Source organism: Myxine glutinosa, chromosome 7, assembly GCF_964187855.1.
Source record: "Myxine glutinosa chromosome 7, kmMyxGlut1.1, whole genome shotgun sequence".
Lineage (NCBI taxonomy): Eukaryota > Metazoa > Chordata > Myxini > Myxiniformes > Myxinidae > Myxine > Myxine glutinosa.
In genome coordinates this window covers 159,701,121-159,724,083 of record NC_136267.1, presented here as the reverse complement: position 1 = coordinate 159,724,083, position 22,963 = coordinate 159,701,121, and the positions used below count along the sequence as shown (strand labels likewise).

General features: G+C 41.2%; 1 protein-coding gene across 1 annotated transcript in view; it reads right to left on the bottom strand.

Moving 5' to 3' along the window:
- LOC137430902 (histone deacetylase 4-like) overlaps nucleotides 1–22,963 on the bottom strand; it is a 500,554-nt gene that overhangs the window by 254,645 nt on the left and 222,946 nt on the right. The window lies entirely within an intron of this gene.

The following is a 22,963-nucleotide window of genomic DNA, read 5'->3' as shown; positions in this document are numbered from 1 at the left end:
AAAAATGTATTTTTGTGTTAAAACAAATATGGCAGGTGAACCACGTGACTGATGACATCACTATTATTTTTTCCTCGACAAATTTATCCCTAGATGATGCTCAATAAATTTCAGCTTGATCGGTTGAAGTTTTGTACTTGTCAAAGTATGACGTCATAAGGGAGGCACCTATGACATCATCATTAACATATATATTATTAGCCTTGAAGAGTTCTTTACAATGAGCATGTCTCAATTTTTTTCTACGCAGTGCTTTCGGAGATATAGAGGTGCAAAGTTTTTCCAAGATGGCGCCCATAGCACGTGACCAATGACGTCATAATTATCATTGAAAAATGATACAGGAGGAGATGCAAATATGGTGCAAATTTCCTGTCAATCGGATCAACAGTTGCAGAGAAAAGCATACTTATTCTGTGCGGACAAACAGACAGACAGCCAGACAAACAAACAAACAAACGGAACTCAAATGCAATACCCTCTCCTCTGGTGAGGGTAACAAGTAAATAATTCATCTTCTGAACCCCAAGATCTTACCAGAAACTGTAAGGAAAATCCATCATTAGGAAAAAAAACCTCTAATACTATTTCTCAATATCTCTTGGTAAAAAGTAAGTCGGTCACAATGCCGAGTGCAAAGCACGTGGTCATACAATCTGCACATTTCTGAAGCCATTTTTGTTGTGTAGACAATTAAAGCGCTTGATCCACCACTTACTTTTTATCACTGGCCAAAGGAATGTCGTTTCCATGCACTTGAGGCTTCCCTAGTCCTGCCAAGCCCCCTATCGCTGCTGCCGTGCATCGCCCGTTTCAAGGCAATGAAACTTGACTCTCAGAGAATCTAGCAAGTGAAAGGGCTCCATTCAAGACTGTGAGTGGTGTCCAGCAGGAACTTGGCCAAATCCAATCAGTGCTGCCGTCATTACTGCACTGGGATTTTACAAGAGAAATTAATAACATCCGTATGGCTGCGGAGCAGGCGTCTTCACAAGGAAAGGTGGCCGTGCAAGGCCTGCGGACCTTTTACATTGTCATTATATGTACGAACAGGAACCTCAGGATAATTCCTAAAGCTTGTACAAATAAACAAAAATATTCTCTAATTTTTCTATGTCCCTGAAAGTATACATTGATATGTGCAAGGCATATGAGGAACTCGGTTGCCATCCTTTACTTGGGTAACAAGTTCTACAAGATGTGCGTATCTTTGCTCAGCCAAACAGCTGTAAGGTTCCAAGTAAAGTTCTTCATTTGCCAAAAAGGCCATTTGGGAATATTTGGCTGAGCTCAGTAAACAGATCCTGCAACATCTCTCCAGATATTCATCAAGTGAGAGAGATTCTGGCAACAAAAATCTGGCACTGGTCTGAGGCCATCATTAAATGGTAAATCAGCCACACGATTATGGCAGTTGAAGGAGATTTTCACTGGCTACATTCAAAGTCTTTTGGGTACCAAGTTTGGGCCAAATAAAATAGTGTGAATTGTGGAACATCACTATTTCACAAGGTTAGTGGGAGAGAATATTTATTTTTTCACATCAGTCAAGCAGATTGTGCCACAAACAATGATTTCACATACATTTTATCACCATAGTATACCTTTCATAAATTGATCCATTAATCTATTTTTATACTTCCACCGAGGGAGCATTATGTTAATGGGTGTCTGTCCATCCGTCCGTCTGTCCGTCTGTGCGTCCGTGCATCCATCCAGCCATCCATGATAGCTTTTCATTACCGCAATAACTTAAGAACAGCGGAAGGGATCTAATTCAAACATGATACAAATATGTATAATTATGTAAATGTAAACTTATTAAATTATGGGTTCAAGAGGTCAAAGGTCAGAGGTCCGGTTAGGTAAAAATTCTGTTACTGCACTAACTTGTGAACCAGTGATGGGATTTTGACCAAACTTGGTATCTATATTATATTAGCCGTAGGTGATTCTGTCTGTCTGTCTGTCCGGGGGTGTGGCTTACTCTGTTTAGAGAGTAGCTCCACCTATCTGTGAGAGGCTTCATCTAAACAAATATCCACCATTTCATTAACTCGCATAGCTTTGAGGCCTGTTTAGTTAGGCTCATGCTGTCTTGCTCTCTCTCACAGTTTTATTTCAACTCTAATTCGATATATCATTTCATTTTTCACAGTTGCTAATATAGTTTTAAACTCGGTTGAAAAAAAACCAGGAATAAAATCCCATGAATGTTTCCATTTGTAGAACGAAATGAATTCTCAAACGCCTGTAATTTCAAGGCCATTGAGTCTCTCTCACGCCTTTATCTCCAATCTAACTCACCACCTGATTTCATTTTTATCGATGGTGTTAGACTCGGTGTCAGAAATAATTGAGAAAATTCACGCACACACGGAAAAATGCCAAGATATATAAAAAATCGCGGGACGATGTATCATACTGTATGTGTCATCCCAAATATAATCTGTGAAAATGATGTGAAATAAATAAAATAAATAAATGTGAAAAAAATATCAATATGTATTATCCCAACTGATGTGAAAATGATGATGTATCATCCCAAATAGCTCAAAATGTGAAAATCAAAATGAATGAAAATGAAAATGAAATGAAATGAAATGAAATAAATAAAATAAATAAATGTGAAAAAAAAAATCAATATGTATCATCCCAAATAGCTCAAAATGTCGACATATATGAAAAATTTGCTTTTTCTTTTCCGTTAAGATATATCACTTTTCCGTTTGATGACAGTCGTCACATAAACGTCAACAATGATGCCGACATACATTTCTTCGTTCTTATTTCATTCATCATTATTATCCGGAAGTAAAATATGTTTCAGGAAATTACCGAGAGATATTTCTTCGTTTTTTATTAGTTATGTGTATATACACTTTAAATAGGTTGATTTGAAATCTTCAATGACTCAATCGGAATCGACATGGTACGATGTTTCATACACTGCCCTTGTTCCCCTTGCCCTTGTTCTCCTTGGGTCTTTGCAACCGCGACACTTGAGTCGCCACGTCCGGTCAGACGTGGGACAGGGTTTCGGGACACTTTTCGCATGAACCTAAGTACCCACGCCGCCGCGGAAGCGGAGATCAAATTACCACGCGTAATTTGAGTAGACCTGAGCGGATTGCATACCACGTGGTCCGTGCTGTTACGGCTTTGGTCGTTCAGGAACAGCTCACCCGGCGTGGCCCTCTGGCGGTCACCGCACGTCCCCCGGCGAAGACAGGCAGGCAGGCGGGAGAATCCTCGTGGCACGTATCTCGAACAAAGGCAGGCAGGCAGGAAAATATGCGCGTCTCTCGCCCGGCATGGCGGTCCTTCACAGCGCGATTAATACAACTGCGCGCTTTCACTCTCGTAACTCAACGGAAGATCTGACTCAAGCTCAACCGAGAACTCAACTTGTAACTCGTCTGCCTCCCTTCTCACAACTTGTCACTCACAGCACGTCTCCCCTCATAGCTGAGGTGGGGGCTTCGGGCACAGGGTTATATTGGTCCTACCCAAGCCCGCATCGAATGTGCCAAACCACGCCTTTTGCCGCAGTGGTAAGCCACTCCCCTCAAGCCCTGATTGGCGGCTCGTGATTACTGTCACTCCCACTCCTCCTGTCCCGCCTTCCTTCGGCCTGGATTGACTTGTTCAGGCCGGCCTCGTGGTATTTTGCGCCAAAGCTCAAAGCATCGAGGCAGCATACGCATCGGAAGGAGACCTAACTCTCATTATTCTACTCAACGCAAACTAAACATAGGAAAGGTCTACGCTTACACTTACTAAGAAATAACTGAGCTTTAAACGAGGCTACATGTTGTCGTGTAACTACACTATGAGGGGAAATTAACCTTTTATTGTAAAAACACAAAACCGCAACAATATAAATATGTATCATCCCAACTGATGTGAAAATGATGATGTATCATCCCAAATAGCTCAAAATGTCGACATATATGAAAATTTTGCTTTTTATTTTCCGTTAAGATATATCACTTTTCCGTTTGATGACAGTCGTCACAAAAACGTCAACAATGATGCCGACATACATTTCTTCATTCTTATTTCATTCATCATTATTATCCGGAAGTAAAATATGTTTCAGGAAATTACCGAGAGATATTTCTTCGTTTTTTTATTAGTTATGTGCATATACACTTTAAATAGGTTGATTTGAAATCTTCAATGACAACCGGAATCGACGTGGGACGATGTTTCATACACTGCCCAAATAGCTCAAAATGTTGACATATATGAAAAATTCGCTTTTTCTTTTCCGTTAAGATATATTACTTTTCCGTTTGATGACATTCGTCACAAAAACGTCAACAATGATGCCGACATACGTATATTTATTCGTTCTTATTTCATTCAACATTATTATCCGGAAGTAAAGGTTCATGTGTTCATTCCACGTGTGCAAAAACAAACTCCATTTCACGTGTGCATGGACGTGTAATTCACATATGTAAAATAAATAAATTAACAGACGGGAAATTGCTGAGAGATATTTTGTTCGAAGCGATTATGCACCGCCCAAAGGAAAATTTTCACTGAGAAACTGAGTGAATTCACCAAGCGAATGTCATCAAATTTCACCGAGTTTCAGGAAATTACCGAGAGATATTTCTTCGTTTTTTATTAGTTATGTGCATGTACACTTTAAATAGGTTGATTTGAAATCTTCAATGACAACCAGAATCGACGTGGGACGATGTTTCATACACCGCCCAAATAGCTCAAAATGTTGACATATATGAAAAATTCGCTTTTTCTTTTCCGTTAAGATATATTACTTTTCCGTTTGATGACATTCGTCACAAAAACGTCAACAATGATGCCGACATATATTTATTCGTTCTTATTTCATTCAACATTATTATCCGGAAGTAAAGGTTCATGTGTTCATTCCACGTGTGCAAAAACAAACTCCATTTCACGTGTGCATGGACGTGTAATTCACATATGTAAAATAAATAAATTAACAGACGGGAAATTGCTGAGAGATATTTTGTTCGAAGCGATTATGCACCGCCTAAAGGAAAATTTTCACTGAGAAACTGAGTGAATTCACCAAGCGAATGTCATCAAATTTCACCGAGTTTCAGGAAATTACCGAGAGATATTTCTTCGTTTTTATTTTATTAGTTATGTGCATGTACACTTTAAACATGTATATACATGTGGGATGTGGGATATATACATGTGGGATGTGTGTGGGTGTATGTGTGTGTGTGTGTGTGTGTGTGTGTGTGTGTGTGTGTGTGTGTGTGTGTGTGTGTGTGTGTGTGTGTGTGTGTGTGTGTGTGTGTGATGGGGGCGGAGAGGGAGAGGATTTGAGCTCTCGAAGTCACATTTTACATGAGATGTAATGACACATTTCAAACTGTATTTCCCATGTGCACGCACATGCATTCACATGTTATCAGAAGTAAATAAATTGTGTAGATTACATCATTTGTGCATCTGATAAATTGCTTGTTTTCTTGTGACGTCATCGGAGCACGCGCGCAGGGCACCCTGGGACACCTCGGCCATTTTGATACCCTCTCGAACAACGTCGTCAGCGGATTCACATTAAATAGTTTTTGTTCACGACCAGTCATGCCAATTTGCGGCGTATTTCGTTGTTCAAACAGGCCAGGCGTTAGGCCAGGAGTTAAGTTTTACAAAACGCCCAAACTTCTACTGAATCAGGGTGAGGAAACAAGAAATTTAAGTGAAGAGAGGCGGCGTTTGTGGAAGGCTGCCATCAATCGCAGTGACATCCAAACAGAATCACAGTGGGATCGCACACCTGTCTGCTCCGAGCATTTTGTTAACAGTAAGTAAGAACATGTTTCATGGAATGCGAAACCTGGAACATAAAAGTATTGAATTTGAAACTGTCCAATAAACTTTCTAAAGTTATGTACTCTTATCAACTCGGTCAAAATGAATCTCGATTTTATCATGTGAAGAACGTGCTATGTATTCGTTGCTTACATGATAAATATAGGTGATGACTTATGGCCATACGCACAAAGCACACATGGCGGCACTCACTTCGCACTGTGCGTCACATGTCTACAAAGTATGCACACATGCATGCACAGCTTAAAACTGCAGTGGTTTTTGAACAAATGGAGGGCACTTAATCAATCAGGTCCATAACATTAACACAAGCAGCTTTAAAAAATACATGTTTGTTTAATATTGTTACGGACGCGGTTAAAGGATGTTATTTTACCGAGCGGTGGTATTACCGCGACCGAACAGTTATTCCCCGACTAGAACCCGATTCCACCCAAACGTTGGCCGTATCGCACCGCGGCTGCCCAATATGGAAAACTCTAAAGCGACCGAATACAAAGAGGAAGAAGACGTACAGAAGAGTAATTGGATTTATTATTTACACATATAAGCAGGAAGAAAGCAGTCACGTTTATTTACAGAAGATATTAGATACACAGTGCAACGCTAGCTTACCTACAGTCTTAATTAACCCAGGGACAGAACAAACAAGGACAGACTCACGCGGGGAATGATGATAGGACTGGCGGGAGATGGATGGCTGGCGGGATAGGGAGGTCCAACTGGTCCTGCAACCGATCGACTCGTTGGGCAGCCGCCGCCCCTTCGCGGCCCTGCTCCAAACTGCCGTCCAGGCCTCACGCTGCTGTGGCTGCAGTTTCAGTGGCTCGAGCTGCAGTAAATGCAGTTTCAGTGGCTCGAGCTGCAGTAAATGCAGTTTCAGTGGCTCGAGCTGCAGTAAATGCAGTTTCAGTGGCTCGAGCTGCAGCTCAACCCTGGACTTCTTTCGGACTCAACTCAAAGCGCCTCTCTTGGACTCAACCGCTTGGACTCCCTCTCGTCTCTCTGTCAAAGCTCATCTCTTTGGGAAACGCCCTAGCTGCGGGTTATATAGGCCCCGCCCCTCCACCTTCGCGAACCTCCTCGATGTTTCTCTCCACACCCTCTCCAAGTCCAACCCCTTGTTCGTGGTTGGTTGAGTGGGGCTGACTTACTCCTCCCCTCTATGACGAGGTGGGGACCCGCCTTTCTTCCCCAACCCTGCCTCGTGGCCAATGGTGGCAATTGTTGGTTGGCAATGCGAATGGCAATTGACGAAAAGGGGGAATGGAAGTTTTGGGAGTGGGAATGAAGGGAATCTATTTCTTTCACTGGTGCAATGGAGTATTTCAATTAATGGGAGACACAGCCTTACCCTAAAACACATAATAAGATATAAGCTATCGAACAGGGGTATTCTATGATTAGCTGTGGTGTGGATGCTTTATGGACTAATTATGGGACGCCCTTTGACCTTTACACAGCTCCGGAGGCAGGAGGCACAGACTCGAGCAATAATAATAATACACACAATCAAAAAAATACAGTCCTCATATCCGCAACAATATATTAATACCTTGGATCGAATCAAGTGGACGTCATTCAGTTCTTTGTGTAGGATTTGTCGCACCCATCCATCTTGGTACAACCTGTATGCCTCGAGGGATTTATACTTCTTCAACTCATCTTTGGTATAGGCCGATTTGCTGAACAACAGGTAGTTGATCACGTCGATGTGGGTCACCTGAGGCCACTTGCTCACATTCTTCTCAAATTGATCATTTGATAGACCATAAGGGTCACACCCAATGACAAAAATCTTCTCTTTGTAACGAACAAGAACGTCCGGGGGGAGCGTCTCTTGGTAGCCAAGGTTGGCACTCGCACTGCTAGCCATACTCAAGCCTGGATCTACCGTATCCTTACGTACACTCCTTCTTCAACTCAGTCTGTTCTACAGGTAGTTGGTTGCAGGTTGACCCACTGCCCAGGTGTTCACCAGTTCACTGGTCCACGGCAAACTTAAACCGAATGTTCTGTGTTTGTTGGGCAACAATACGTAATATAAACTAGATGGCACCACACTCCACATGAACGTGACAAAACAAACAAAATTACTTTATAAAACAGACTTTTTGCGATCCGCATTCACCATAAACCAACGCAACAAATCAATATCAGCGCACACGGACAGATTAGCTTGGGTATCAAAATGGCCGCCGCGCAATGCGAGATGGGTAACTGTGACGTCAGTGAAAACAAAGGATTGCCAGTAACCATTTTGTAAAACTGCATGTGCAGCAACTAAATGAAGATGTCCAAATGTCACACACGTCCATGCCCGTGGGATTCCCACGGGCGACCCCACTAGTAAGTATATATTATGATGCAAAAATAAACTTCTTTGATATTGGCATCAATAGGTCAAAGGTCAGAGGTCAGAGTCTGTAATAGGTTTTGGTTAATTCTATCATACTAAAATACGCCATTTCTGTCTGTCTGTCTGATGAATTTTTGACGCCAATACATTCTGTCGTTACTTATCCAATCTCAACCAAACTTAACAAGGTGACCAAGGGTTACATAATGAAGGTTGTAGCGCATTCATTTTCCCCCCCCCCCTCCCCAAGGGGGTTTTCTCCCTCTTCCCCCGCCCCTCCCCCCCCCAGCGAGTTTGCCCGTCAATGGGTTGCGTGTTGAGGTGTATAGCCATATTAAGTTAGCTTTATCGTGGCGTTTTTCCAAGGCCGCTTCGAATATCAAAACTAACGATAATAGCGTAATCGTAATGTGATTACAAAACAATATTAATACCAATAATATCCCACCTCCCCAAGGGGTTTTTCTGGCGAGTCAACGTATATAAATAGCTTATCATGGCCTTTTTGTGGGAGCAACGGCCTCTACCATGAGTAATGAACATTAATGAACAGTAATGAATATTATGAACCACAAACATGTATGATTAGCTTTTTAAACAGTCGCTAATGCTGTTTATAACACTAAATGAAGAAATTTGGAGGAATCCCAACATGCGTGAGGTAAGTTTTACTTACAGAACCGAGCGAAGATCTACTGTACTCTAGGTGCCCCATAAGTGTTGGTTAATAACATGACCCATCCTGGTGCTAACGTGGTGTTTTTCGTTGTGAACTTTTGAAACTCGCTCCTTCTGTTCAAAACGAAACTGAAAGGGAGGAAGCCCAAGTTGTGCTCACTTACCAAGCAGCTAGCTAGCGCTTGCCAAGCCAACTGTTCCTTAACGGTTTTGAATGGAGTGCTTGCTCGAATGCTTAAACCACTTGGCGATCTCTCCACAAGAAACTTGGTAAATGAACACACACCCAATGTTCTTGAGATCAGACCAAAGATCGACTGTAATCTATGTACCCCAAAGAGGAATGACCCTTTCTGCCCCTCCCGTAGTTAGCGGGTGGACTAGTAACTTAAGAACGGCTACAGAGAACTAAGTCAAACTTGGTGCAAGTATGTATAATGATGTAAAGATAAACGGATTAGATTATGGGGTCAAGAGGTCAAATGTCAGAATCCCATTTGGTAAAAATTCTGTTACTGCACTAACTTGTGAACCAGTGATGGGATTTTACCAAACTTGGCACAAGTATATATTAAGATGCAAAGATGAACTGATTAGATTACGGAATCAAAGGTCAGAGGTCATGTCAGGTAAAACTGTGGTACTTGAGAATAGCTGAAGGGATTTAAATCAAACTTGGTGCAAATATGTGTAATGATGTAATAATGTGGGTGGAGGCATATTGGTCGACGTTGCTACATCAAAGAGTGCCGTTCAAGCTCACAAATTTTTGTAGACGAAAACAGATTTTTATATGTGAAACAAGAATGACCAGACTATGGTCACAACCTGTGACAAAATCTGCAGTAACGGGCCGATTGGGAAAAGCACATTTAAAGCACTCTTAAAAGATGAACAGCACGATTGCGAAAGACACATTTAATGCGCTATTAATAAAAATTATTTTGACACCTCTCATTCATATCACCCTCCCCATGGTTATATCAGAAACAGCTAATTCACCACACGGTCACGGATTGCTTAACCCCAATATGTGGCTGTTCAGAAATTACGTATTTTTAAAGTACACATTATGGCCATGCCAGTATAGTTAGCAATAGTTTTTTTCTTAGTAATTTGCATAGCGTAACGCTTGATTATGTTGCATAACCTCACACTTAATAATGTAACGTAACACTTGATTACCATCATTTTGCCTCATTGCGATGGTGGGTGGAGTCAATCGACAGAGGTGGGTGTGGTTCGGAGGCTGTCCGACCAATAGGTACACATTTCAAAAATTGACCCCCCACTAAGAACCTCACAAACAGCAATACAAAATTATTGTAGACCTGTGACATTTCACATGTAGAAAGACAATCAACTTATTGAGAGATTGTATTTGCAAAAACTTTTAAGAAAAACAACAACTGATTTTGAGACTCATGGAAGAGCAGGGGAACATTGATCAAAAGACAACATGGGGCAAATGGGAAAACAGTGGGATTACAGCAAACATGCATCATGGCACAAGGAGAAGAATTACAAGAAAATGTTGGTAACAGCGTCTCAGCGGGTAAGAGTAGGGCTTATCACCTCATGGTTTCTTCCATTTCCATTACTATAAGGCTTATATTAATGGAAATGGAAGAGACCATGAGGTGGCATTGTGCAACCGACTTGAAATCCTGTAGCCACAAGTTCAAGACAACAGATCACAGTTCTACAGGTAAGAAAAGAGGGATGTGAAAGAATGCAAAAAAAATTGTATACAAAGTCAAGACTCGTGGAAGAGGTAGAATACCAAACGGATCAGGGTACAACAAACCAACAGCTGGGCAAAGAGACACAATAGACGGGACAAAGTATGAGGGTAAGAATGACAGGTAGGGGTGAACGCAGGGGTGGGCAAGATAGATGCAGAAGCAAACTCTCAGGAAGAAAAAAATGGAAACAAGTCCAGATACATTCAAAGTACACCGCCCCCATCATGCCAAATAAATAAATAACATCCTCGAGCGCGGCATTGCCAGGGCACCTTAGGCAAGCCGCATAGACAGGCATGCAGCACTGTATTGGGAGGGAGCGGTGTACAATAATTGATTGATTAATTGCATAATTAAAATCAATAAATAATAATCATAAAATAGTTTCTTAATCAATTGGCTGATAGTATACCGAATCCACAATTGCTTCATCCGAAGCTGTAACGTTTTGAAAATTAATTAAATAAGTCATTAATCGAAAAAATAAAATAATTGATTAATTAATATATAATTAATCGATTAATTAATTAATCAATATATCAAAAAATATCCTTTATAGCCACATCACTTGGTCATTGTCATGTCCAAATATCAGCTTCCTCGCTCAAAAGGTGCCTGAGATATTGCCCAGATGAGAAAGAAAACAAATAAATTATTAATAATGAAAATAAATAAAAGATAATCGTAAAATAATTAAATTATTAATCAATTGGCTAATAGAATACCTAAACCACTACCGTTTCATCCAAATCTGTAACTTAAAATAATTATTTAATTAATTATTAATCGCATAATGAAATAATTTATAGATTAATTGATTAAGCAATAAATAAAAAATACTTTTTAAAGCCAAATCACCTGTTCATCGTCATGTCCAAATATCAGCTTCCCAGCTCAAAAGGTGCCTGAGATATTGCCCAGATGAGAAAGGAAATAAATAAGTACAGTCAGACCCGGCTATTCGAAATTCCGCTATTTGAGGTTCTGCAATTCGAGGTTCCGCTGTTCGCAGGTTCCACGTATTCGCGGGTGATAAAATGTGACCTGTTTCTCTATTCGCGGAAAAGTGTCCCGCCAATTCGCGGTTTTTTTCTATTCGCAAACGTGTGCCGCAAATTCACAGTTTTTCAGAGGCGCAAACCATTTTTTTTTCAGGAGCCGTTAGCTTGACATACGGTATTTATAAAACCCATCTTTCACCAGCCATGCATAAAGCAGCGAGACATACGCAAAAAAACATTTACGAGCCATGAGCATGACCTGCTTATACTTTCTCTGCTGTGTGCTTTGCGTTTTCATGGCTTTTGCGGCCGTGAATTTTAGCCGCGCTATAAGAGACCTTCGCGGATTATTGTCAACATTTGCGGAATTGCCTCGCCATTTGCGGGACTTAATCGGCCTTCACAGATTATCTTTGACATTCTCGGGATTTGCCTCACCATTCGTGGTTTGGTCCTCTCTATTCACAGATTTTCGCGACTCTGGAACCTATCCCCCCTTTTTCCATTGAAACAATGCCCCACTATTCGTGGTTTCACAATTCGCATGATTTTCCAGGAACGTATCCCCCACGAATAGCTGGGTCCCACAGTACTTAATTAATCAGTAATAATTAAGTACTTAATTGATTAATCAAAAAACAAAAAAATATTGTCTTTGCCAAAGTACATGCTCACTATTGTGTCAAAATTTCAGCTTCCTTGCTCAAAGGATGGCAGAGATATCGCCCGGCCAACCAAGAAAACAAGAAAGCAACCGGAGTGAAAACTGAATACTCCCTTTCAGCACCCGTCATTGCCGGGCCCCCTTCGGTGCCTGGCGATGACGTCATGCAGCGCCTGGGGATGGCATAGGAAAGGAGTGGTGTACAACAAAAAGTTTAACCATATTAGATGCCCTCTAAAATTATATTGTGATTTCGGAAATTGTAATAATATTTATTTGTTGGGTTTTCACAAAAGTCCACTGACCAACTGAAGCCTAAGTAAGAAATAGTTGACCTCCAAAATGAGAGCTGTTCCATTTTTCCTTATGCCAACAATATTATAAAAAGCATATTGGGTTATGAAACAAATCCAATCATAAATAAAAAAATTTATTTCAAGGAAAGGTCACATCATTTACAAAAATATGCAACAATATCTGTAACAAGAGGGAGAAACGCTTTGGACGAAACTTGGTGGACCAGTTGGGTGTCTGAGAAGGACGATTCGATTCGATTTTGGTGAAAATCTGAATATGGATTCGGATATGAGAATTTTTTTTTTAAAGTGATTCTTCACCATTAGGAGAGAGGGCCAAACACGATACATAGTGGGATATCTCAAAAAGTTATGGATGGATTTGGACGAAACTTGTTGGACAAGTTGTGTGTGTGACAAGGAAGAATCGAATCCATTTTGGTGAAGATCCGAATCAGGATCCAGCTAGTAGAATTTTAAAAGTGATTCTTCACCATTGAGTGATATGGCCAACCAGGTGGAGGTATGCTCTCTATCGAGTGCCATTCTAGTTAATTCTTTCTTTGCATTTTTGGGGACAGAAAAAAAATAAAATATATATATACATGTTCTCCTGTTGATTTACAAATGTTGTACTACAAACTTTTAGACGTGCCCACATTGTAATGCGAAGTACATACTTTATAGACGATCTAACATACTAAATACATAGAACGTACGGGCTAATGTGTCTAGCGACTTAATGGGTCTAGAAAAGATCATGGTTTATTATATGCAATTTCCAATTTGGCGATGAGCCTGATATGGGTGAGCCCCTTGGTGTTCTTTGATGTTGATGGCATATAGTGCTGTCGAATATGAAGTACATTTATTTGAGGCAAAGTCACGTGATATGACCAGAGCTAAAGTGACTGTTTGGCAAGCTTTTGGTCGTTGGTGATGTAATGTTTTAAGGAATATGTAATTATCTTAGTTGTTGGTGATGTCATGTTCTAACCTTGCAGTGTCTGTGAAGTCACGTTCCATGCTTGGTCCATTGCTGTGTAATAAGCACTTCCAGCTTCCATGTTCTTATTTATAGTTATTTTATCAGGTTGTTTTACAAGTGAGTGACTTGCTAGACAAATTCAGAGGGCATTGAAGTTCAACCTCAAATATGGAATGATGCCATGTGTTGGCCGGTCCTGACTCCATGAAGGTCACGAGTGAGCCAGCTGTCTCGTTACCAAAATGCCAATGGCAACATGTTAATTTCCCTTTTGCAAGCTCGATTTCCAGATGTTTATAATCCAAATGCTAAACACTTCAATGGAATTCAAACCCAGATTTAATACTAACAAGTACAAAAAGTTTTGATTAAAACAAAAGCCGCGTCGATGTTACACAATGCCTAGATGTAGCTGTGCCTATAACGTCGATGTTATAGGCACAGGACAATCCTATTGATTCGATTACTTGATGTTATTTTTGTGCAAAGTGAAAATATATCTCGGCAATTTCCCGTGTGTGGCGACGAATTTTTAATATATCTCGGCATTTTCCCGTCTGTTATTTCAGGCGGTGTATGACTGACCATGCCGTGATTAAAAAATATATATATCTCGGCAATTTCCCGTGTGTGGCGACACGTGAACGAAGCTATGCTCCTCTCTCCACATTATTGTGACGACGTATAAATTAAATATTTCATCGTGACGATTGTCATCAAATGGACGAATTTTTTATATATCTCGGCATTTTCCCATCTGTTATTTCGGGCGGTGTATGACTGACCATGCCGCGATTTAAACAAAATATATATATCTTGGCATTTTCCCATCTGTTATTTCGGGCGGTGTATGACTGACCATGCCGTGATTTAAACAAAATATATATATCTCGGCATTTTCCCGTCTGTTATTTCGGGCGGTGTATGACTGACCATGCCACGATAAATAAATAAAAATCTCAATGGACTTGAAGTCACAGGCCTTTGAGAATTCATTTCGTTCTATAAAGGGCAACTTCCATCGGATTTTCTTCCCGTTTTTTTTCAACCGAGTCTAAAACTATGTTAGCGACTGTGAAAAATGAAATGATATATCGAATTTGATTTGAAATAAAACTGTGTGAGAGAGGAAGACACCACGGGCCTACAAAACAGGCCTCAAAGCTATGCGAGTTAATAAAATGGTGGATATTTGTTTATATGAAGCCTCTCCCACAATGGGTGGAGCTATGGTTCCCAGAATGGGTGGAGCTTTGAGGTTTTGTCTTCTCTGCAAAACAAGAAGAAGAAGAAGAACAACAACAACAGCAGAGGGCACTCTATTAGCAGCGTCTGCGACGCGGCTAAATATTCAACAATACCGGTGCAGAAATATTTTTGGACATTGACTTTGGTAACGCTACACAGTCCAGTGCACCCAAAACATTGCCTAGACCATGAGGGTGGTAGAACCAGAGGAATGTATGCAGAAGTGTTGCAAAAACAGGAGAGAAATGGAGCATAAGTACAATGAGATTTATTACCACCCAAACTTATGAACACATTCAAAGGAGCGGAGGCTCTTGCATCTGCATCTGCTGAGCTGCGCTTTCATATTTTCATATCCCCTGCATAGCTTGCCTTCATGTCTTTCTACTTACAAATGCTGGCAGGTCACCCTCCAGTATATCCTGTGACACTCTGGATAATCTCACAAACCTTCAGCGAAGCAAACTACAAAGCAAAGAATGAAGCAAAGTACAGATAATAAATGTAAAGTGTGACGACAGCCAAATGTACTGTTAGGAACGAAGTCAGCTAAAGAAGCCAAATAGGACAGCTGGGGCTACGTTCTACACAAAGATGAGTGGAGCAGAGTGCAGCTGAATGCTAGAACTGAATGGAAAGACCAGAATGATATACAGCGAAACAGAGACGAACACTGCAGCTGAACAGTCAGAGTCAAATGGGAGTACGCAGAACTCAGCCAAATGACATTCAGTCAAATCTTCTTCTTTTGTATGCAGCACAAGGCATCATTGGCTGAGAGTGTGGCTGTGCCGCCGATGCAATTCCCTTCATAGGTTAGGGCAGGAATTTGGAATTTGGCCAGGGGGTCGACGAGAGCTCAACTACTCTTCACAAAGGACACCGTGGGGTCTTTATCGTCCACCGATGAATAGTCAGTCAAGTGAGCACAGCCCAGCGACATTCAGCTGAACGCTTTTCAATCTAACAGGACTAGCTCTAAAAAAGTGCTGTTCGCCTATCAAGATTTGTCTCGATATGTTTTTTCCCCTGAGCGCAATCATAAATAGCAAAACAAACAGGCTATTTTCAGCTGATTATATGCATCAAAAATATTTAACATCCTCCATTCTGCCCCTGTTTTTGCTCCAACTCGTAATGCCCGTTTCTTCCAGGAAAGAATGATGGTGTCAATAACACCTCCCTTGGGCAGGGGTCAGTGGTTAAACCCCCAGCACGATTCAATGTGTACAGGCAAAAATTGCAAATTCTCTCCCCACCCTCATGGGGGGGGGGGGGGGGGGGGAGTAGGGTGAGGGTGAGGGTGGGGGTGGTGTAGGAGGGGGGGGGGGGGGGAGGAGGGTGGAGGGGCCAGTGATTATTTCATGATGGTGATCTGACCCTGGGTACCCTAGCACACAAAATTTGGTGTAGATTGGCCAAGCCATTTTCGATTATATATGGTTCAGACTTACATGCACAGATATGTGCACACATGCATACATACATACATACAAACAAATGGTAAATTTTAGTATGATGTCCATGTACTTATGTCTCGATGTAGATGTATCAGTCATTCAGATTCCCAAAGTTTTTTTTATCCACATTGCGTCTCCATTATAATTTCTTCCATTAATCCAAGGCTCGATGAACATGTAGATAATCACATCGAGACCAAAGCTGGAAGTCGACATCAGTGTACCTTTTTGTCGAATTAAAAGGACATTGATAGACAAGGACAAACATCTTTGGTATTTGAACCTGGATTCCATCCATCATGAGCCAGGGGTTCAGATGAGATTACCAAGTCAACATATTGTTACTGATCGCGGTTTAGAATGTTGTTTGCCGAGCGAAGGCTCCGCGACCGAACAGTTGTTCCCCGACTCACCCGATTCACCCAGAACTTTGGCCGTATCGCACCGCAGCTGCCCAATCTGGAAAAGACTAAAACGACGAAATGCAAAGAGGAAAAGGAATAAGACGAGAAGACGGACAGAAGAGTAATTGGATTTATTATACACACAAGCAAAAAGAAAGCAGTCACGTTTATTTACAACACATAAGACGCAGGTGACACAGTGCAAATACTAGCTTATACCGACTTAATTAAATACCCAGGGACAAGACACACAGAACAAACTCACGTACACAAGAAGGGTGGAAAGGCAGGAGATGGATGGCTGGAGGGAGAGGAAGGTCCAAGGGGGTCCTGCAGCACGATCGGCGCGTTTAGCAGCCGCCGTTCCTTCGCGGCCCTGCTCAAAACCGCCGTCCAGGCCCCAAGCGGCTGTTGGGTGTTGTTGCTGCTGTGGCCGCCGCTTGCTTTGCCAGGACTCGTCTGACTCGTCTGGTCCAAACCCTCAACTCAACAACACTCTTGCACGTCTCCCTGTCCAACCACTCTTTCTCTCTTGGTCCAACCACTCTTTCTCTTTCTTGGTCCAACCACTCTTTCTCTCTCTTGGTCCACTCACTCCTCCCACCGACCACTCAACGCAACCAACGCAACCACTGACCACCACAACACAACCACTGACGACCAAAACCACACAACTCAGCTCTGCTTCTTGGACCCTCTCTCTTCTCAACGGCTTGGGCTCCCTTTTGTCTGCCGGTAAAAGCTCATCTCTCAAAGCTTGTCTCAGCTTCTCTTTTGGGAGCGTCGCGCTGCGGATTTTAGCTGCGGTCACGCCTGCTCATTCCCTCCTCTCAGCGCCTCTCTTTCTTCTTCCAAAGCTCGACTCCTGGGGGAGCGTCGCGCTGTGGGTTATATAGGCCCCGCCCCTCAACCTTTTCGAACCTCCCCGATCGCTCTTCCTCCGCCCTCTCTAGCCAAACCCCTGGCTCATGGTTGGTCGAGTGGGGCTGGCTCACTCCTCCCCTCTATGACGAGGTGGAGACACGCCTTTCTTCTCCGACCCTGCCTCGTGGTCAATGGCGGTTATTGGAGGGGAGGTAATTGCCAAACGACGAAAAGGGGGAATGGAGGTTTTTGGGAATGGGAATGAAGGGAATCTATCTCTTTCACTGGTGCAATGGAGTACTTCAATTAATGGGAGACACAGCCTTACCCTAAAACACAGAATAAGATATAACTATTGAACAGGGGTATTCTATGATTGGCTGTGGTGTGGATGCTTTATGGACTAATTATGGGATGCCCTTTGACCTTTACACAGCTCCGGAGGCAGGAGGCGCAGAATAAACAATAATAATAATTCACACAATCAAAAAAATATACAGTCCTCATATCCGCAACAATATTATTGACCTGTAGGTTAAAGACGAAGCTGGGTCTCTCCAATTTATGGATACGTATATATGTGTATGAATGAATGAATATGTATGTATATATACTCAAAGGCAAAAGTTATTGTGACACACAAACAACAAACAGAATCAGTGTTAAACTTTTACTGCCGCGAATGAAATGTTATTACATGGAAAGACAAATGTTTCAAGGTATGGTAACGATCAACAGTCCATAAGAACAGTGCACCTGGCATATGCAAATGAGCCACAACACAAGAGGGGGTTCACAAGCAAGTTCACACAGTCAGTAGCGAGTGTGTCCACCTTGTGCATTGATGCAGGCCTGGCACTTTCGCCTCATTGAGGCCACTAAACGTCGCTGAAAGTCCTTGGGAAGATCATTCCATATCCGAGGAAGGATTTGGTGGAGTTCCTGCAGCGTTTTTGGAGGATTCGGATGACGTCGTAAACGTCGCTCCATTTCATCCCAGACGTGTTCAATGGGTGACAAATCAGGGGATCTTGCAGGCCAGGGTAACACATTAACATTGTTCTGATTAAGATACTGCTGTACAACTCGAGCAACGTGTGGTCTGGCATTATCGTGTTGAAACGTCACTCTAGGGCCGTTCTGTTGCAAAAACGGTAAAGCGGCCATTTGCAAAATCTCGTCTCGGTACCTCACAGCATTCAAGTTCCCCTCAATCACAATCATTGGCGTTCTTGCTGCAGCTGTTATCCCACCCCAGATCATAACGCCCCCACCTCCAAAACGATCCCCTTCCAGAACACATGGCCTGATGTAACGTTCACCTGTGCACCTGTAGACACGTGTCCTACCGTCAGCTCGATGAAGCTGTGCCAAATGGTGTTTCTATGGACGTTGAATCGACGAGCAACATCACGCTGCGAGGTACCAGACCGAAGCATACCTATAGCTCTCCATCTGTCATTTTCCCCGAGGCGTGGCATGTCGAACTTGTTCCAGAACGATGAATAGAGGTGTTTTTCTGACTTCTGCACTTCTTAAGACTGCATTGAGTGGAAATGATAAGCGTCTGGTTGTCTGGCCTTTTAAAGTGAACATTGCTGGGCATTTTTCTCGAATATTTCATGCTTCTTGCAAATTTCGTGCAATTCGAACAACAACTGCTTGGTTGCGTTTCTTCGACCATTTTAACAAACTCTTTCTCTGGTTCAAATCCCAAAATTCATTCACAAGATTACCAATGAAAAAATTCCATGTCACAATAACTCTTGCCTCTGAGTATATATATATATATATGTATGTATACTGAAACGCAAAAGAAACTTACCACCTTTGAAACCTTTAAATATCAACAATAACACTGCGTGTAGTAAATGTGTGAACTTATTTGTGGACAATAGTGTCCTCACTGTCAGACAAAACGGTCACGGATGGTCACTTGAACCTTCAATGGTCACTTCATAGCACAGCTGTTGAACAGCCGTTTTGACTGTCAGTGATTAGCCAAGGGGTACGGGATGATTTAAATGAGCTGCACGTGATGTCTTGATATTGGCTTTAAAAAGGCCAGTGCAAAATGGGCATTTTGACTGAAAAATTTGACCATTTTGACCAACTTCAAAAAGACCGAAAACGCAAAAGAAACTTATCACTTGTTTGTGATAAATATTTGTGATAAAAACCCCAGATAAAGTTGTATTTGTATTTGTAGCCCAAGTAAAGCATATAAGTGTTTATAGCTGGAGTACCTGGTGTTGCTCAAGCGAAAAAGAAACATTAACATATTTGAAATGAGGACAAATATAATGGAAAAGCAATTACATCCAAATCAGAATCCATCACAAATGTAAAATCATCATTTTACCTTTTTGTTGAATATATGCTGCTGAAGGTGCCATTCATCACGTTTCTGAGTTAAGTATGGTGACGTTCAGGAAGAAAAGAAACCTTGCTACCAACTTTAACCGCTTCCGGAATTGTTTTTATTATTTGTATTCCAATGTCTAGTAATTGTTTTGTATTTATTTATGCGAATGTGCACTTGTATATAACTGTCATTAATCAAAAAGGCTTCGGGACTATAGAGAGATTTTCTTAAAATCCGAAAAAACGAATTTATAAATTTCAAAACAATGTTTTTTTTTTTTGGCGAAAAGACTCGCAAGGCATTCACTGCTGAACCTCTGAAACTTTGGAGAAGATCTGTTCAGCTATCTCTGAGAAAAATGGTGACACACACACACACACACACACACACACACACACACACACACACACACACACACACACACACACACACACACACGGCTCTCTTATATAGTCGATATATATATATATAATATATATCTATATATCTATATATCTATCTATATATCTATATATATATATATATATATATATATATATATATACATATATATATATATATATATATATATATATATACTAGCTTGGCTCGGCGAGCGCGTCAATACTGGGGAACGGGCTTATTTTAACTGAGGCTAATGACTGTACCTGAGTTGCTGTGTTGTCATGATTTACACCAATCATAATACAAACAATTACTTTGCACAAATGTATTTGTTGTGTTTGTGATATTACATTTTTATAGGCAATTTAGGTTGAAGATTTAGGTTGAATGTTTTTTTTTCAAGAAAGAACCCCTCCTCACATACATAGGGGAGGGGTAGGTGCAGACTGGAAGTTTGGGGCGATTACACCTCACCACCAAGTAATTCAAAACACCTCACTACCAAGTAATTCAAAACACCTCACCACCAAGTAATTCAAAACACCTCACCACCAAGTAATTCAAAACACCTCACCACCAAGTAATTCAAAACACCTCACCACCAAGTAATTCAAAACACCTCACCACCAAGTAATTCAAAACACCTCACCACCAAGTAATTTAAAACACCTCACCACCAAGTAATTCAAAACACCTCACCACCACGTAATTCAAAACACCTCACCACCACGTAATTCAAAACACCTCAATACCACGTAATTTAAAATACCTCACCACGAAGTAATTCAAAACACCTCACCACCACATAATTCAAAACACCTCACCACCACGTAATTCAAAATACCTCACCACCACGTAATTCAAAACACCTCACCACCACGTAATTCAAAATACCTCACCACGAAGTAATTCAAAACACCTCACCACCACGTAATTCAAAACACCTCACCACCCAGTAATTCAAAACACCTCACCACCCAGTAATTCAAAACACAACACCACCATGTAATTCAAAACACCTCACCACCACGTAATTCAAAACACCTCACCACCACGTAATTCAAAACACCTCACCACCACGTAATTCAAAATACCTCACCACCACGTAATTCAAAATACCTCACCACGAAGTAATTCAAAACACCTCACCACCACGTAATTCAAAACACCTCACTACCAAGTAATTCAAAACACCTCACCACCAAGTAATTCAAAACACCTCACCACCAAGTAATTCAAAACACCTCACCACCAAGTAATTCAAAACACCTCACCACCAAGTAATTCAAAACACCTCACCACCAAGTAATTCAAAACACCTCACCACCAAGTAATTTAAAACACCTCACCACCAAGTAATTCAAAACACCTCACCACCACGTAATTCAAAACACCTCACCACCACGTAATTCAAAACACCTCACCACCACATAATTTAAAATACCTCACCACGAAGTAATTCAAAACACCTCACCACCACGTAATTCAAAACACCTCACCACCACATAATTCAAAATACCTCACCACCACGTAATTCAAAACACCTCACCACCACGTAATTCAAAATACCTCACCACGAAGTAATTCAAAACACCTCACCACCACGTAATTCAAAACACCTCACCACCCAGTAATTCAAAACACCTCACCACCCAGTAATTCAAAACACAACACCACCACGTAATTCAAAACACCTCACCACCACGTAATTCAAAACACCTCACCACCACGTAATTCAAAACACCTCACCACCACGTAATTCAAAATACCTCACCACCACGTAATTCAAAATACCTCACCACCACGTAATTCAAAATACCTCACCACGAAGTAATTCAAAACACCTCACCACCAAGTAATTTAAAACACCTCACAGCCATAAAACACATAATAAAAACACTTCACCACCACGAAATTAAAAACACCTCACCACCACGAAATTGAAAACACCTCACGGCCATCAAACAAGTAATAAAAACACCTCACAGCCATAAAACACGTAATAAAAACACCTCACCACCACGAAATTAAAAACACCTCACAGCCATAAAACACGTAATAAAAACACCTCACAGCCATAAACACATAATAAAAACACCTCACCACCACAAAATTTAAAACACCTCACAGCCATAAACACGTAATAAAAACACCTCACCACCACAAAATTAAAACACCTCACAGCCATAAAACACGTAATAAAAACACCTCACCACCACAAAATTTAAAACACCTCACAGCCATAAACACGTAATAAAAACACCTCACCACCACAAAATTTAAAACACCTCACAGCCATAAAACACGTAATAAAAACACCTCACAGCCATAAAACACGTAATAAAAACACCTCACAGCCATAAAACACGTAATAAAAACACCTCACAGCCACAAAATTAAAAACACCTCACCACCACGTCATTTAAAAACACCTCACCACCACTGAATTCAAAACACCTCATCACCAACTAATTCTAAATACCTCACCACCACATAATTAAAAACACCTCACCACCACATAATTAAAAACACTTCACCACCACGTAATTATAAATACCTCACCACCACGTAATTCAAAACACCTCACCACCATGTGATTTTAAAACACCTCACCACCACGAAATTAAAAACCTCACCACCACATCATTTAAAAACAC